This window comes from Polypterus senegalus, chromosome 1 (genome assembly GCF_016835505.1).
Source record: "Polypterus senegalus isolate Bchr_013 chromosome 1, ASM1683550v1, whole genome shotgun sequence".
NCBI lineage: Eukaryota > Metazoa > Chordata > Cladistia > Polypteriformes > Polypteridae > Polypterus > Polypterus senegalus.
This window is the reverse complement of record NC_053154.1, coordinates 78,010,046-78,029,726: the sequence shown is the minus strand read 5'-3', so window position 1 is coordinate 78,029,726 and position 19,681 is coordinate 78,010,046. Positions and strand designations below refer to the sequence as shown.

At 39.3% G+C, this 19,681-nt stretch overlaps 1 protein-coding gene across 1 annotated transcript in view; it reads right to left on the bottom strand.

The window, feature by feature from the left end:
• Window positions 1-16,230, bottom strand: part of sv2a (synaptic vesicle glycoprotein 2A) — a 233,834-nt gene extending 217,604 nt beyond the window's left edge. Inside the window, exon 1 of the mRNA XM_039751329.1 lies at window positions 15,974-16,230. The gene's annotated coding sequence lies outside the window, so the exon portion shown is untranslated. The remainder of the gene's footprint in view (window positions 1-15,973) is intronic.
• Between the last annotated feature and the right edge of the window lie 3,451 nt (window positions 16,231-19,681).

Here is a 19,681-nt window from a genome sequence, read left to right as displayed (position 1 = left end):
ATATTGTTCTCTAAACACAGAACTTGGGGAATATCAGTTCACTTAATTAGCCCAGGAGTTCAATTAAAAGCAGAAGCTGGTTGTTACAAAAACCTGCAGCCACAGGGGTCTACCAGGACCGAGTCTGGGAAACACTGGTGTAGAGGAATAATGATGAAATGAATACTGTGTGGTGCTGTCCCTGGCTGGACTCAAACATTGATGGTCACTAACAGTCTCCATTAAACTTAAGCAATTTAAGAAAGAATAGCAAACAAAACTGTCCAGCTTTGCAAAGATTATCATTTTACAGCTTAAAGAGAGGGGGCAAGACTCGGGGTAACTCTCTACTTGCTATATGGCTTTTCAATTTTCTTGTAAATCACACCAGGCAAGTGAGATTAAACAGCACTCCCCCCTCCATACTAAATGTTAATCCCACAATGCCCCTAGCTGTGTGTTGTTTCCCATTATGGACAATTTATATACAAATGAGTACTGTATATAAATGAATGCTTTATAAATATGCAGGCTGCACAGCATTGGTGAGGGTCATAAAGGCAGACAATCTGTCCAGTCAGCATTTTGACAGAGACGTAGAAAACTTTTCCAAATGATGCTCTGAAACTTTACTTGAAAACAAATGCTAAGAAAACTAAAGACATAGCAAATAATTTTAGGGAATTAAAGACAGAGGACCTGTGTAGAGAAATACAGTAAATGGTGAACTAGTAGAACAAGTCACTTCTAACAAATACTTTGGGAAGGAGATTGATAACCATTCATGATTCAATCAAAGTGCTTTAGATACAACAAAAAATTCAGAAAAGGTTGCCTTTCTAATGTAAACTGAGTGACTTTAGTATGAACTGCCACATTTTCCAGATCTTTTTCTTGTCTGTACTGCAGAGCATTCGTTTTCTTGGTTTAATCGATGTATTTGGCAATATGCATACCCAAGGCTAAGTCAAACTCAAGCGCCTCATTAAGGCAGCGAGTATGGTCATTGAGGGGAACAAAAATTAGTGCAACAATGACCTGGTTCTTGAAAAGCTTCATCAAATCTTTGACAATCTTACACAACCAATACATCATAAATTTAATTTCAACTCTGTGACGCTGAGCAAATTCTTACAATGTCGAATAAAAACTTCCAGATATAAGAGATCATTTGTATCCTCGCTTCTGAGATGGCAGTGATAGATTGGCCATCTAGCTCTTTAAAGAAGATTACTTGTATTCTGTTTTGTGTATTGTAATTATCCCATTTATTTGATACCCATTGCATGCATAACCTACCTGGAAGGGGGTCTCTCGCTGAATTGCCTTTCCCAAGATTTCTTCCATTTTTCTCCCCTACAAGGTTTTTTGGGGGAGTTTTTTCTTGTTTTCTTAGGGAGTCAAGGCTGGGGTGCTGTCAGAAACAGGACCTGTTAAAGCCCATTCTTTGTGTGATTTTGGGCTTTACATGAAATAAATTCTTTTTGTTGTTGTAAGCTGTGTCAGCAATGAGGGTGTTTAATGAGAATCCATCATTAACATGGCAGATTCATAAGCACCACTGTATAGAAGGGTGCATGTGATATAGCCAGTCCACGGCTCAGAATAACAGGCCAGTTTTAAATAAATAATCGCCGGACCCATGGCTTAAAGAGGGTGGCATGGTAGTGTGGCCAGAGCGGTTACTGGGCGCGATGCGGGCTTAGGTGTTTCCAGACTGAAGTGCACAGGTGTAGGATTGCCTAAATCCGTGATTGATGCCGGGAGTTGCTAATCACTGCACCTGTGCCACGTCCCCATTAAATATAGTAGGAGCGCGAGTGCGGAAGGGAGAGGAAGAAAACAGAACGGAGGTTAAGGGAGAAGAAGGCAGGAAGTGAAGGAGCCAGTGAGTGAGTGAGTGAGTGAGTGAGCGAGCGAGCAAAAGCAGGCTTGCTGTATTAACTGGCAGCTGGGAGTAAAGCCCTTTGGTAGAGTATTTGGCCGTCACTTGGGGGCAGCAAGAAGTGGTCGCTCCTGCAGAGTGCTTAAGAGGAGCAGGAGTGACCGGAAGGTGGTTTGGCTCGCCGCATAAGGCCACGGAAGGCAGTGGAAGTCTTGGGAGGCTGAATCCCCGGCGTGAGCACCCTGGTCGCTGGGGAACCCGAGCCTTGTCTGGATGACCTGAATGAAGCTAGGCATTGGGAAGCTACCAGACCAGCAGGAAGAGAAGGTCGTCTGCAGGTAGGGCGACTCCCCTGGTGCAGGGCCCGGATGGGAGAAGCAGGGGAGCTGCCAGCTAAAGAAGGCACCGGGTTTTGTTTTTAAAGGACTGCTTCCTGCCCTTGTTTTTAACGTTGCTTTAAATTGAATTATTTATTGGAATTATTTTAACCTCCACTTTGGACCACTTGTTTTTAATGGATTATTTATTTATTGATTTTTGATTGCACTAAACTATTTGAACACTTTGGGTTTGTTTTGTTGGTTTTTAATAAAAGCACTTCTGCACTTTACATCATTCCCCTTGCTTCGTTTGGTGTCCTCATGGTCCAGCTCATCCAGTTACATTACCAACGGTGTTGGCTTCAAGGGCTCCCAAAAGGGAAATGGGAGCGTGGAGCAAGATCCCCATCGTCACAATGCAAAGGGTCTTTTCCGTACGTATTTGCATACATATGTATGCAAGTTTCACATACAGTATGTACTGTATGCATGTTGGTGTTGTGGTAGATAGGGGGCGCTCTCGCTCCCTTGAACCCTTGTCCACGACTCCAGACACCAGGTAAAAGTCCAAATTCTGACTTTATTAATCTTCCACAGTGCACAAAGCACACTCTCCACCACAATACTCATATAATAATCACTAATACTACAATAAACACAAATACAATCCTCCAGCTCCCAGACGCGTTGCCACCCTTCCACCCAGCTCAGCTCGCCGTCTGGGAGCTCCCACAGTCCTTTTATATCTCCTGACCCGGAAGTGTTCCTAATCCCCAGTCCATGTGATTCTCAATCACTTCCGGGTCAGGTAAAAGTTCTTTTCTTCAACCCGGAAGCCCATCGCTCTTCTTATGATGAACTTCTGGGTCATAGGGCACAAAAAAATCTTCGGTCCTCCCTGCAGCTCCCTCTTGTGGCCCCCATGGCATCCAGCAGGGCTGTGCATAAAAACTCCATTGTCCATGATGCCCTGCTGGTCTTCTGGGGACCTCGATGCTGCAAGGAGGGCTCCACCTGGTGGCTTGGGGATATTGGCCGGGATAAACGGCCAGCCATCCTCCACAGTGTTCAAATACTGTATATGTGGTTCTTTATACTGTATTTTCTCCTTCTTTGTCTTTTTATATTCAAATCCTATGTTTATTTAAGCCTATTGTCAAAGCACAGACCAAATAAATGTTACTCTATGGGATAATAAAGTTAAAGTTGACTTGAGCCGAGTTTAAATAGATTTTCTATTGATAAGTTATAACAGATCTGTAGAATATGTTTTCAGCGATAAAAGTCTTTTGTGGCGGTCAACGTTAAAACATCTCAATTTTTTTTTATCCCAATTTTTCTTTAATTATAATTCCATACAGCAACGAATATTCTTGCCCTATGTATGATTTTGCTTGTTTGGCTCATAAGACACTAAACAACAAAACACTTAACTGAATGTATCAGAAGCAGAAACAAAAGCTGAACTTTACAACAATCTGATAGATCATAACTATAAATCATACAGTAATGAGTAAAGTGAGCTGCAGGCATACACTCAGAAAATCTGAAAGAAAAAAAAAACACAAGGCACCATAAGCAGTATGAGGCACATTTTCAGAGAGGAAAATTCTGTTTTAACAGGGAGAAGCGCAAAGGCATTGATTTCCTGCTCCACTGCAAATAGAAGGAAGCAGGTGTCTGTCAATGGGAACTCTTGCCATTAGCTCAGAATTATTTGGTTGTTAATTACTAATTTTATAACTTTTCTTTGAAGCATTTTAATTGGTAGTGGTTTGAATTTTAATGAATAAATGCATGCGTGTTCATTTATCTTGCTAGTGTCTGCTTATTAACCCACCTACATGTTTTACAATTAGTGGTTTTACACACAGCCAAACTAGGTACTAGGGTTTTGTGTGTGGGAAAGAATAAGCCTTTACAAAAATAATAAATTTTCCAGTTTACAGTGAGGAAAGACTAAAACTGACTCATTTACAACCCAAAGAATTATAACTCTATGCAGACCCACAACTGTGTAAACTCCATTTAGGCTATTCAGCCGCACTTGTAATTTCATCTTGGAGCAGGTGACCCAGCAAGAACAGGTCCGATGTTTTATTTATAATAGTTACTCCACATTCCTTCTCAAATATTTCACTATTTTAAGTCTCTCAGCACTGTAAATTTCGCTAGCTGAGGATGTTCTGAGAGTTTTTTTCAGGCAGGGATTGAACCAGCATCTCTGAGGTGTACACTACTGTGTCTTAGTCACTAGGCCAAATTGCCAAAACAGTTAGTTAATCTCAAGCTGTAGTAACTGAGAAATACTGAATCATTATTTGGTTGTTTTTAGTGTAACATAAATATTGAGTACATATGTGTTCACTCACATTATTCCTTCCTTTTACATTCATATCTAGATAAGTGACTCTTTTGTTTCCTTTTATGGTTTATCTTACCTTAAGCTGTGAGAGCAGTGAGTGATTGTACCCACAGATTGAACATACGTACCTCTGCCTGTGTTTAACTAGGTTAGGTTAGGGATCCAAATCACCATCAGGAGCAATTGAAACAAGGAAATATACAAATTGAACTGACCTCTCTCAAATTAAATTTGAAACAGTATACTAATTATCTATCTATCTATCTATCTATCTATCTATCTATCTATCTATCTATCTATCTAATCCATAAATTAAGTCACACAGAATGTTCCTTTGTTTTAAGATACACAAATTTGCAAATTCGCCAATGGGAGGTTTTGAATTTTCAAAACTTTATACAGCACACTTTATTCAAGATAGCTTAATCTTTTCCAACAAATTTCCTTGAAGAATATGTGTGCCCAATTTCAACTAAATTTGTCTACTGGGAGCCAGGTGGCAGACAAACAGACACACAACGAAACATGGTAATGGCAGTAGGCGCTTTTTGCATTAGATACGAACACACCTAAAAAGATGATCAAGCTGATCCAAGTAGGTGTAGGCCAGTAAGGTAATCGGGCATCTATTAGTGGAAGCAATTTTTACAGAAGATAATACTGCAAGTAGCTACGCCCTTACTGCTAAGTTCAGTACCATGGACAGGCACCACTTGAAGAGACTCCCTTCTTTCTTTATTCACTACTACCAGGTCAGTCAATGCTTCCTCAGTCTACAGGGACATGGAAAAGCAAGACATTATACTGCTGAACCAAAGGAGGATTCCGCTGCCTGAATCAAAAACCTGATAAGAGTTTTTAATATAAAACATTCACTAACCAAAACCTGGTTTTATAAGGACAGTGTTTAACAAACTTGTTTCCTTCAATGATCCGTTTACTAAATCTGTTTCTTCCAGTCTCAAGGTTGTGGGAAGCTGAAAACCAATTCTGTCAGCAGTAAGCACAAGGAGAAAATGTAACTCAACAAGGGGCCAGTTAATCACAGGGCACACACTCACACACCAACTGAGAGTCTCCAACTAAAACCCAAAAACTAGAGCTGCTCCTTATTCACCATTAATGAGCATGTTTAACACTTTAAAAATGCTTGCAATTACATTTTTCAACACAGCTCCTACATACGTTAATTTAATCTGGTCAATTTGACTGCACTTCACACTCAATGAAACTGCGTCAAATGAACCCAGGCCTATTAATAGCACTTGATCATCTCCTGTGTTGTTTCTTGATAATGGCTTTCATCCACACACACCATTAGAGTTGCCACTCATCCTTTGCAATGCAGGATGGCCGTGTATTGGAACATAAAATACAGCATACCATATAGAATCAGTAAGGGACATAATTTGTCCAGTATTTTCATATACTGTACATCATTTAATATATGCAGTTCACTAGCTCTCCAAAGTGCTGAGAATACCATGAGAACAATTAAAATTAAACCAGTTATACAAGCAGAGTGAATGCGTTTAATTTTCATGTCATACCAACATTTCAGATGGACAATCACTACTCTCTGAGCGAGACTGCATATCAGCCATCATCCTTACCATTATTATGCTGTGTTCACATACTGATGGTGTTAAAGAAAAAAATTAAAAAAATACAGTGGAATGTTTACAGCAGAGATGTCTGCTAATGCAAGTTTGCCCTTGAAACGCAAGAGGCTGTCAAGATACAGATTTGAGTGTGAGACAGAATGTCAGTTGGTCAGCCCTGTCCCTGGCATTGAAAATGTTTACTGTGGAGCTCTTTAGGTTGCCTGTAGTGAAATACGTGACCTGAAACAGCACGGTGCAGATTCTACCCATGTTCAAGCAGCAAATGAGAGTGGAATCACTCGATTCTTTATACTTCACTCACACTTCCCCCAAAGCAGACATGGTATGTTGTTGTTGTTTAATTGTATGTTACCTACTGTAGCCTACATTGTAACCTACATTAATGTTCATTAATTCTGGAACCAATAAAAGTAGGCAATATTCAGTGCTAAAATTTCCAACCATATAGGCTGAAGGTTAAGATAGGCTCATTTTAAAATTCATAAATGATATATTCTAAGACCATGTGCAATTACAGCATCTATTTAATTTACCCTATCAGATAAATATTTAGACTTTTTTTTTCAGTCTATCCTTTGCCAATTCAAAGCCTAATCCATTCACATTTTCAATCCAATTAATGACTTTTCTCCAGATAACAGCTGCAGAGTTGACTCGTGTGAAACACATAGTTAAACACAACCTCCGCTCTAACAGTGTTGATTGAGCCCAAATGCTGAACAACAATTTGAAGTTTCTGGTTTTTTTTTTTTTTAATATTTAATTGTTTGTTTAACTGTTAGTGCTGTTGGCATTTTGTCTCACAACATAGCAGTCCAAGCCATACGTGTTGGATTTCCCACATATTATAGCAACCCCCGGAGGATGGAGGGGAGTGTTTGGTGGTTGTTGGGCATTGTTTGTGTTACACAAAACTACTCAATATACTATAATAATTTAATATGCATAGGCAAGTCATTTTTAAAATAGTTTTTTATTAGAAATTAATTACTGGATTATTTCTGCTTTATAGAAAAAGGTTAATATGCTTGAAGGAAATACTTGCAGTAAACAAACAGTTCATCTTAATTACAAGTTGTAATCGTTTAATTAATTGTGATTACTTTTAATGAACAGCAGCCCTACCAAAAAAACAAAATATTTCTCAGTCTTCTTTTATTGGCTAACTTTTGTTTCATCTCAATGCATGATTGCAAGCTTTTGCAAAAATATTACAAGCTCTCAAAATAAAAATGTAGCAGTATGGCCAGCTCGGTTAACAAAACGGGTGGATGGATTATTAAGCAATGCCACACATTGGCACTGTATGATGCAAAGCTATTCATTCAAAATTCTTTCCAGATAACCAGAACTCTAAAGAAAAAACAGAAACACTGCCCTGACTATGGACAGCCTTTTAGATCCAGTATTATGAAGCATGCCATTTGTTTATTAAAAGACCAATACAATTTATATACTATAGATTCCGAAAGGAGAAGAAAGATTCAATTTCCCACATTCAGATTATTCAATGCCTTCCTTAATTAATGCATTCTCTACACAAGTGCATTTCTTCATTGCTATATTTAACAATCGGACAAAATCGCCTTGCAAATGTATGTGTGTATTATCATTCAGGATCATTCATCTTTAGTGTTTAATAGGTTTTGGCTTGTCAAAGATTTCCACACAATTAGCGTCAAGAACATCAAAGCAGCCCACTGATATGCAGAGCTCAGAAACATTGCGGTTACCCTTTTTTCTTTAATAATGTAGTGAAATAACACACATTACCCTCTAGAAACAACAGCATAATAGTGAGCTAATGGGAGTCAAAAAAGGAGAGCTCACATCACTCGGAAAGGTGGCTCTGAAAGAACAGCGCAAATACTCGTGAATCTGATAAATATAGTCAGAATATCTGGGAATGTAAACTGGTGTAAACATAATAATAATATCAAGCTCTTAATCTAATACTCAGTGTTGCTGCATGAGTCCAAGATTTCCACATTTCAATGGCTTCAGATTACTTCATAAGACGATTCAGGCAAAAGTGTGACATGTATTCAAATAATTCCACAGGTCAAGTACCTTTGTTTTTGAACATTTTAATAAAATCCTAAGTAAACATATTTAACAAAAGAGTAAAGAGAAAACTTGATATTGCAAAATAGGAAAATGTCTTGTTTAAAGAAAGTTCTGTTTAAGATTTCCATATCTTGTTTTATTTTGCTGTATTTATGGTCATACAGTCATAACTTCAAATGTTCACATATTTGTAAAACGGTCAGAAAACTGTATGCCATTGTTTTGTTTTTTTTGTAAACCCATGCTTTTCACAGATAAACTATTTCCTGACTGGTTAATTTATATCGCATCATTGCAAAAAGAGCTGAGAAAGTCTCACAACATGTTAGCTTACAGGGGGCAAAGGATTCTACCATTATCTAGGTATTATGTGAAACATATATTCTATTCAAAAAAGCAAACACTTGAAATTTAACATTAACATTAAACTCTGTAAGATTGGCTCTTACACTCAGTGATTAGTTCCTTCCATTTGTTTATCCATCAATTTGTCAAGACTGTCCTAATGTATGGGCACAATGGGCACTGACTGGGGGCCCTAGGAGCATAAGGACTCGCAATGTTTCTGATACCTATGTATGTTTCTGTTTTGCTATCGAAATAGGGCCCCAGTGCACTAATTTGTTAAGAAGGCCCTAATTATTATGCTGCACATTGAGCCCCCATGAAATTCCATTTATACTGACCTGTTCCAAATGGCAAGTATCTACATTATAATAAAAGAAACAAAAAAGGACATCTCCTAGGTAGCCTTGACACAGCATTCATCCTCTTCTACATTTACTCCAAAAATCTGAGAAAGATCAGAACAATCTCAAACCTGCTTAATTGAATTCAGAGTTACAGTGAAGCAGAACTTATCCTGACAGTTTCAAGTTCAAGGTAAGAAAAAGGCCCATACAGGGCTCCAATCTTTTATAGCCTCTATGTATGCACGTGTAAATGCAGAGATGCCATTCAACCTAATCCATACTTCTTCAAGGTTGCAGCAAGAAAGCAAGAGAAAAAGCCATGCCAACATGGAGAAAATGTGCAAAGAGGAAACAGCCGAGCACTGGTTTCAAACCCAAGACACTGTGCTACCTTACCATTCACTCCAAGAAAATGATAGTGGAAAACTCAGGATAGATAGATAGATAGATAGATAGATAGATAGATAGATAGATAGATAGATAGATAGATAGATAGATAGATAGATAGATAGATAGATAGATAGATAGATAGATATGAAAAAGTTTGAGAAACCCTCTTAATTCTTTAGATTTTTGTTTATCATTGGCTGAGCTTTCAAAGTAGCAACTTCCTTTTAATATATGACATGCCTTATGGAAACAGTGGTATTTCAGCAGAGACATTAAGTTTATTGGATTAACAGAAAATATGCAATATGCATCATAACAAAATTAGACAGGTGCATAAATTTGGGCACCCCAACAGAGATATTACATCAATACTTAGTTGAGCCTCCTTTTGTAAATATAACAGCCTCTAGACGCCTCCTATAGCCTTTGATGAGTGTCTGGATTCTGGATGGAGGTATTTTTGACCATTCTTCCATACAAAATCTCTAAAGTTCAGTTCAATTTGATGGCTGCCGAGCATGGACAGCCTGCTTCAAATCATCAAGTCAGGGGACTGTGACGGCCATTCCAGAACATTGTACTTCTCCCTCTGCATGAATGTCTTTGTAGATTTCAAACTTTGTTTTTGGTCATTGTCTTGTTGGAATATCCAACCCCTGCGTAACTTCAATTTTGTGACTGACGCTAGAACATTATCCTGAAGAATTTATTGAATTCATCCGACCCTCAACTTTAACAAGGGCCCCAGTCTCTGAACTAGCCACACAGCCCCACAGCATGATGGAACCTCTACCAAATTTGACAGTAGGTAGCAGGTGTTTTTCTTGGAATGCGGTGTTCTTCTTCTGCCATGCAAAGCACTTTTTGTTATGACCAAATAACTTAATTTTTGTCTCATCAGTCCAAAGCACTTTGTTCCAAAATGAATCTGGCTTGTCTAAATGAGCATTTCATACAACAAGTGACTCTGTTTGTGGCGTGAGTGCAAAAAGGGCTTCTTTCTCATCACCCCGCCATACAGATGTTCTTTGTGCAAATTGCGCTGAATTGTAGAACGATGTACAGATACACCATCTGCAGCAAGATGTTCTTGCAGGTCTTTGGAGGTGATCTGTGGGTTGTTTGTAACCATTCTCACAATCCTGCGCATATGCCGCTCCTGTATTTCTCTTGGCCTGCGAGACCTGGGTTTTTAACAGCAACTGTGCCTGTGGCCTTCCATTTCCTGATTACATTCCTTACAATTGAAACTGACAGTTTAAACCTCTGAGATAGCTTTTTGTAGCCTTACCCTAAACCATGATACTGAACAATCTTTGTTTTCAGATCTTTTGAGAGTTGCTTTGAGGATCCCATGCTGTCACTCTTCAGAGGAGAGTCAAAGGGAAGCACAACTTGCAATTGACCACCTTAAATACCTTTTCTCATGATTGGACACACCTGTTTATGAAGTTCAAGGCTTAACGAGCTAATCCAACCAATTTGCTGCTGCAAGTAATCAGTATTGAGCAGTTGCATGCATTCAAATCAGCAACATTACAAGGGGACCCACATTTTTGCAGTCAGTTTTTCACATTTGATTTAATTTCATACAACTAAATACTGCTTCACTAAAAATCTTTGTCCTGAAAAAGCACCCCAGTACTCAGATGTTCCTAGGAAATGAAAGAAATACTAATGTTATCTTTTTTATTGAAAGTAGAGTAAATTATTATGTCGGCTAATAGATAGATAGATACTGTAGATAGACAGATAGATCTTTCTTTGTCCCTAGAAGGAAATTTGGCTTTTTACAGAATCTCTTGAACTAAATAAATACATAAATAGATAGATAAGCAAGAAAATTCAAAAGAACAAAAACTTCTGACTTGGCTGTCACAGTCACAGTGAGGTATTATGCAGATGTATTGCTGCTGACATAAAGGAGGCCCCGCAGAGTTTCTTGACACACTTCTGCTGAATAATTTGTTAGATGAAAGTACTCAGTGTTATTGTGTTAGAGAGATGATGTAGATGTTTATGATAAATGATAGAGATTTTAACCATTAGTTAAATAATTTATTAATACTCCAATACCCCCAATACCAGCCTAAAGTCTAAATATTTAGCAATTTGAAGAATGTCATCAACAAACCTTGTAATTATTGCTAGACAAAGCAAAGTTGTTTACCATTCAAAAAAATAGAATTTAAAACTCACTGAATCATCATCATCATTGGTTTGACATTCATTTTTGAGGTTTACTTCGCTTAGTCAGTTGCTTCCCAGATCTCCCCCGGCGCTCCATGGTCCTTGACTTCCTTTGAGGGTTAGACTCATTCCTCTCACATTTCTGACACCACCTCTCCCCATGTCTTCTGCAGCTTCCCACTCCCCCTTCACCTCCATCTTGCTGCACGTGGTCACCCAATACTCCTCTGCCTTCCACGCCACATGTCTGAACCATCTTAAATCTGTTTTTACTCACCGAATATATTTCAAAAATAACATGCTGTTTCCAAACATACTTAAAGCAATTAAGTCACAGGGAGTCAGAGCCTGCTTCAGTGCAACTGGGAACAAGGCAGGCATCAGCCATAGCCACAGTGATAGTCCACTGCATGGCCCACTGACACACACAATGCAGGGGCCAATTTTAAACCACCAGTTCATCCAACCTGCTTATCTTTTGGGGTTTCTAAGGAAAACCCATCCAGAAATAGGGAATGCATGCAAACTCCACACAGATAACAGTTGGGCAAAGGATTCAAACCCTGGATGCTGGAGTAATGAAGAAGACATGCTAATTACTCTGCCACCATACCTCACTATATGCCCTCTACCCATGGGTGGGCAATGTCGGTCCTGGAGAGTCGCAGGGGCTGCAGGTTTTCATTCCAACCCAACTGCTTAATTAGAAACCAATCCTTGCCATTCTCTGACCTTATTTAATTTTATGGCTTGTTAGTCCACAATGTAAGATTCTTATATCGTAGATTTTTTCCTTTCCATGGATATCATTCAAATGAGTTGAAGCCTAAAACATACTTTCAGTCTGTCACATTTTTCTATTAAGTTTTTTATTAAATTGAACAGAGCATGATGAACACACACATATGTAAATGGAAACAAGCTAGATGGAGAACTGCTGGCTGCTTTGTCATCCATCCATCCATCCAGTATCCAACCCACTATATCCTAACTACAGGGTCATGGAGGTCTGCCGGAGCCAATCCCAGCCAACACAGGGCACAAGGCAGGAAACAAACCCTGGGGAGGGCGCCAGCCCACCGCAGGCTGCTTTGTCATTTACATCTTATTACTAAAAAAGGAGTCATTAAAAACACTGAATGCAGCTGTATGAGATTGAAATGAACAGTTAAGGGTGGGGAACCTTAACACGCGAGACCACTAAAATGAAGCATCAAAATGTCACTTAAGCAATAAGTGCTTCATCAGCAAAAATTGACTTCTCATTAAGAAACTGGGTTGGAACAAAACCCTGCAGCCACTGTGGCTCTCCAGGACCGACATTGCCCACCCCTGTCTCTACCCAAAGACCACCTAAAGGTAGTTGGATGAAAGCATATATTGATTGAGACTGCTCTTGGTGCTAGTCTATCTACTTCATAACTTGTCCACATAAAAGGGGTCTTTGCTGTTTCTGCTTTTCCAGTATTTGCTTGAGGCCTTGTTTAAGAGCAGACAACCAATGGTATTCTCTTCCCCTTGAGGACACTTGGAGTTGTCTGTCTGATATTTGTTTTATTTGAAGGCACTGAATCCATTATAGGGTTGCCAGGAACCTCAAGTGGAAGGTAGGATTCTGTATCCTGTATGACAGGACACATTCACACATTGTTTCCCCAATCCTCAACATAATTATCAATAAACAAGCCCTAGAACCTGAAGTCTAGAAATAAAATCTTTTTAAAAATGGGAAAAAGTACAGACTTCACAAGGGCAGTTAGCAGCCTGAGAATTGTAGCTTGAACAGCAACACTATGCAATGTGCCACCATGATAACCAGTTTTTCCTTTATGCCTTCCTTAACACAAGCAAAAACTTGAAGATAGATAGATAGATAGATAGATAGATAGATAGATAGATAGATAGATAGATAGATAGATAGATAGATAGATAGATAGATAGATAGATAGATAGATAGATAGATAGATAGATAGATAGATAATTCCAAGGGTATATTCACATATTTATGTATTCCCTTAACACAAGAGAAACCTTGGAGATATCCCCTTCATATTGTTGGTGCACACAGAGAGTTGTAACTTTCAGTCTGGTGGACTTCTAACCCTGAGATTGTGTGTTCACATCCCACAAATGACCATTAGCAAGTCACTTCAATCTCTATTCCAGCTGGAAAAACAAATAAAATGAAACCACTTGTATCCCAGATGTTGTAAGTTGCATTGGATGAAGATGTCAACCAAATAAGAGAACAAAAACTTCAACATATTGTAAAAAGACATGTCTTTCATATTTTCTTTTAATTTCTACTTATTTTAAAAAGATGGCATTTTAGCTCTTCCGTTTACACTAGTCAAGAATGTCCAATCCATACTGTCCATCCCTTTTTAAACTCACTGAAATGAAATTCAGGCTTACGGGTTCAAAGTCTGTCTTAGCAGCTTTGGGCTCAGCACAGAAACAAGCCCACATTTCTGCACTAGTCCATAGCAGGGTCCTCACACATCCACAATCACCCAAATGATGTCACATTACAGTATATGACCAGTTAGGTTATTTAGTTTTGCCTTTCAGGAGCCTATAGGTGTAAGAATCAATGGCAGATGATTTGCACTTTTCTGCATCACCAACTCATTTTTTCCACCGAATAAATCATCTTAATATAATAAGCAAGTCAATGAATACACCTGTTAGAAATACACACTAATAAAATTTTCTAAGAAAAACCTAATTTTTAATGACAGTGTCACAGGAAGCCAGGGTGTAACCTCACTGCATGATGTTCAGTTGAATGACCAGCCCTGAATGGGTCGCCAGTTCACTCGCTTGCATTAGGTCCGTTTCACCTTGCCTTTTAAGACCAGAGTATGTCTTTGGACATTTGAAAAGGAACCACAGGGACTGAAGAAATATCAAGTGAATACTGAGAGATGACACCCGTGGGAGTCGAACTGGGGCCTAAATGATGAGCAGCATAAACACTAGAATTTTTTTACTGTACTGCCTATTTTTAAAATATTTTTGTTTCCTTTGTTGGACAATGGAGGTAGACTACCAGCGCATTTTGAATCATGGTGAAACTGAAATTTCCAATGGACTGCAGTAAAGACACCCCACATCTGTAGACATTTAGATAAACTTATCAACATCAGCACTTCATACCAGCAGCCATCACATCGGGTACACATTACTCAAACACGACACTCTGAGGTCTCTTACATTTAATGGCATCATGTAATATAAAAATGCACAAAGCAAGGCGCATGTGATCTTTGGCCCAAAGCAGGGCATACAGTAGTATGTGACACGCTAACTATGACAAGGTCACTGTAGCAGAACTAAAAGCCTGGATACAGGCAATGGCCTAACAGGCTAAAGCAAAAGGTTAAAGAAACCACAGCCGTTCATCAGGCATTTTGGGTTACGTACAACTACTACACGAAAGAACGTGTGGATTTCCACAAGGTCATCGCGTCTCCTTGAGGAGAAGGATGGGAGGAGGAATCAGGCGACTTATTTGTGTTTTCACCCACAAGCAAAAAAAAAAAATGCGCCGTGCATTCCCCTCTGGCTGATTTCTAATTAAAAGTGCCACAATTTCCAGAAGATCGAAAACCTATTTTAGGCAAGGTTACAGAACAAATGAATGGCCCTGCACCTAACACAGTCACATTTCACGTTCGCTGCAGCTGCGCTCTCCGCCTTACACAAATGGAAAAACTCCGTTTATAATGATAGACACAGGAGGGGGGAAAAAACCAAAACGAATCAACCGATCCCAACGGGTAAGCTCGTTTAGATCAAGATGTTGTCTGATAATGGACAATTCCGAAGACAAGCAGCTGTCAGTCATCGGGACATGCATTGGAATCACGTCCGACTGCCCTTTTTGAGCTCCCCGCCTCAAACAAGCAAATGTTTGCATTTTGCATTGACGGATATATCTGCAAATGCAATCTTACTGTCATAAAACCATATCACACAACCACACAGTCACATATATACTTGCATATATAGATCTATCTATAAATATAAATATGCATCGTGACGCTATAGAGCAAGCATTAATTAGATGCTAAAAATAGCCTTTACATGACAGGTTGCGCAAACACCAATTTGCAACAATGTTTATTCAAGCGTATGGGTATCTATTCTTACTGCTTTCGATTTTCTTTCAGTTTTCGCTTGATCTCCACTCATATGTGGCACCAAGTGACTAAAAGGATTTAAAACAATTAATGACATCGGTGTACGTTTTGATTAGAGCAAGCACTGCACACTATTTAATACAACTGTCTTCCTCCCCAAGATGCTAGAAGCATAAAGCTCATGCTAAAAATGGCTCCGTCATTTATATTTATTACGAGCATAAAAAAAATAAAATGCAGTTCGCCTGCAGCTTTAGCCTCAAATAAGGAATGGGGCGTATAAATGAAACGCATTATTATTTCGTCTCCACTTACCTGGCGGTTTGATCGCACGGCTGCAAGCAACAAGATACGAGAGTCTTAGGGATCCGAAAGGACAGAGGTCCACGACAGGGATGCTAAGTGGAGCCGAGAGATGCTTGAGAAGAAAATGATGCTCAGGATACAGAAGTGAAATTCAGTAAAGCCTTCCCCCGTACACCTCACTCACCCCGTCACTCACTCAGCACCAGGGACGCACCATTTCCCACATTTATAGAGGGGGATTGATGCTTTGCAACTCGCTTGTTCTTTCTCTCGGGCCCGCAGTCAGCTGAACTAATAAGCAGAGCGAATATGCGCTCTACAGTGCGCGCAACTTCGAAATCTCCGTCACGTGCTTTCTTAATAGCGTGCACCCTGTGCCCAAGTAGTACGCTCCATCTATGTGTTGCGGCATGACATGAGCAAACAGCGGGCTGTCTCCTTGCAGCTGCTGAGGAAAAAAAATGAACAAGGAAATCCTTTATTTCCAAAGGAGTCCTCTGGGGTTCTGTAAATAGGCACAGAAACACAGAGAGAGAGAGAGAGAGGGCGACAGATCCGCCGAACCTGAACACCACGCGTCGCGATTGCATGATTAGACTGTCGCCAGGTGTCCTGCACGCATCTTGAGAACTGCACCTCTCCTCCTCCTCCTCCAGATGCTTCTGCTTCGTGACAGACCTCGCAGACTCCCAGCCTCTACCAACACCGTCCTCTAAATGTCTACCCTTCCTTTTGTTCTCTAGTACTCCATTTCGTTCATGTCAATAAACGTAAGTGCGTCTTGTAGTTGTGAACCGTTCGAATGGAGCGCGTGTGCGCACATTAATGTCCGCCTTAATATTGGGTGGTCCAGATCTAATTGTGCAATTTTCATTACGCTATAACTTATTAAGTGTATTACATAGGAAATCACCCGAAAAATCCCGGACCATGGAGAAGTGTGCGAACTGACGACATGAAGAATCGTCTTCGCACTGAACTGGAATCATCCCCGTATAAATCAAAGTCATCCAGACGATCTGGATCTGCATAATTACATCTGGACCACTCTGTATCTGCTAAGTAAAACGCGAACACTCGTGCTTTAAATGTTATCTTTTCGTGCTTGCAGAGATTCCTATCACTAACCAAGACTGGAGTTTGACATTTAGAATGAGACTCCAGAGGGACAGACAAAACTTAAAAAACAGAGTCACAAATGAGACAAAATTGTATTGCTACATATTTACATCACATCCCATGTCACATATGAATTGTCCGTAATCTAAGATTACAATAGAAAGTAAATCTCACTTACATTAATGCATTTTTAAACTTCGAAATTCCGAAAGAGTACCCAAGTACAGTACCTTTAACGATATTTAAATTACAGAAATTGATGCTTTTCAAAGTTTGTCTACGTCTTTGAATTGTGGCAAAAAATAAGCACATTTTATATTGTAATATTAGGGTTCGACCTAGTTAACTGATATGAAAGTTGGAGCGTTTTCTGTTATCATTTACTTCATCAAAGAGACACCTTTTTTGTCAGGGGGTATGTGTGATTAAGGTTTACTCAGACCACCACGCCGCTGTTTGTACAGGTTGGCATTTGAGCCCCGCGCAAGTGTAACTACTCTTTTAATCGCTTGTGCCGAATACACAACGCTGGATTGGCATTTTACTGGGGTCTGGGGTTCCTCTTAGTGTCATTGCTTAAAAAAGAATCACTTCATTCCGGGACAAGTTCTTTTCATATAAGGTTCCTTGGGCTTTCAAAAGGTTTCTAATATGTGGACAAAACAGAAATCCTTAATGTAGCGGAATGCAACACATCAAGAATACCTGCACTTGTGTTATGTAGTATGCAGGATGCGTTCTTTAAAAATCAGGAACACATTGGTGTTTGTAAATCTGTTATTTGTAAGAATCATGCCAAAACCTCTATTGGAGGAGTCTAGTTCAAAAAAAAAAAAAGCGACCCTATATTAAAATGGGAATAGCTGCAGAAGAAGAAGTTACCATTTATTTATTTCTGTTTATAACCTGATATTGATCTAAATAAATAAAGTTTCCTCCTTGAATCTTCACAAGGATGGTTCTTTTGGGAACCTATAATAGATTATTGTTGGCAGGGGTACTTAGTTACGGTCCTGGAGGTCCACAGTGTAGCCTTTTCTTCTGCCCAGTTTCACCATTAGAAGACAGGCCTAACAGACAAGTTAGTATTTAAATATATGGCTTGTCAGTGCTTTCGCTCTTCCATGCAAAAATATTATAGTTTTTGTCTTCTGAGAACTTTATATGTTTTGTGGTCTTTCCCTTATTTTCTCTCATTTATTTCAAAACTTTGTATTAACACAGATACTTAAGGCTGCACATCCACAGGTTTAAATGGAGGCATGTTCGCTGCAGAGCTGGGGGTTCCTTTATCATTTGCACCTCATTATTAAGTGATGGCTAGTTAGGAAAACAGGAAACGATTAAAACTTTAAGGTAGCTGCTTAAAACTAAAATAGGCAATTAAGGGTTCTGAATTGTGACAAGTATGTTAACTAAAACTAATCCCCAAAAAGCATATTACTTTATTAGTAAATAGACATGTTGAAATTAAGAAACTGATTAAAGCAAAAAGCTACAGCCACTGCGTACCTCCAGAGCAGAGACTGCAACCTTCTGCTCTACAGCGTCACTCTGGATGAGCACTTTGTCACCTTTATTATTGTGGACTGAGGATCTGTTTTGCTGACAGAAGTGGCTGTTGGACGTATAGAAGAGGAAAATATTGTAGACAAAATGTACAAGATGAAATAACCAGCTAAATCTGAAGCAGTAAACTAATATGTACACCCTGTCCAGCAGCCTATGTTTGCTGGACTCCAGCCCCTCATGACCCTGCTCAGGATTAGGTGGGTTTAGAAAATGGTATGCTATTGTAACCCGTAAATTAAATTGTACAGAATGTTTCTTTGTCTCTTTTAAGGACACACAATGTGCAAAAGAAAGTTGGTTTTGGGCAGGACAGATTTTAGTATTCATTGAGCTATCAACAACAACAGCAATATTTTTTTATATAGTATATTTTCATACAAATGATGTAGCTCAAAGTGCTTTACAGGATGATGAAAGAGAAAAAGGACAAAATATATAAGAAAATAAAATTAGGCAATACTAATTAACATAAAATAAAAGTAAGGTCCAATGGCCAGGGAGGACAGAAAAAAACAAAAAGAAAACTGCAGACAGCTGGAGAAAAAAAATAAAATCTGCAAGGGTTTAGAGGCCAGGAGACCACCCAGCCCCCTCTAGGCATTCTACCTAACATAAATGACTTCAATCAGTCCTCATGGTATTCAGGCTTCACATGGAAGAACTTGATGATGATGGTCATGTGGACGTCTGGCCTTTAATCCATCAATGATGGGACAGCATGGTGCTTTGATTTGGTGGTGGTGGCGCAGACCGCCACCACAGAAAACCGGAAAAAGAACAGCAGAGAAAGTGGGGGTTAGTACGGATTTTGGAGCCACCATGAATGATAATGATAATTAAATGCTAATGCAGTATATCAGGATTAAATTAAAGTGAGGCTATAAAAAGCCATGTTAAAGAAATGTGTTTTTAGCAGTTGTCTAAACTGCTCCACCATATTAGCCTGGTGCATTTCTGTCGGTAAGTTATTCCAGATTTTAGGTGCGTAACAGCAGAAGGCCGCCTCACCACTTCTTTTAAGATTAG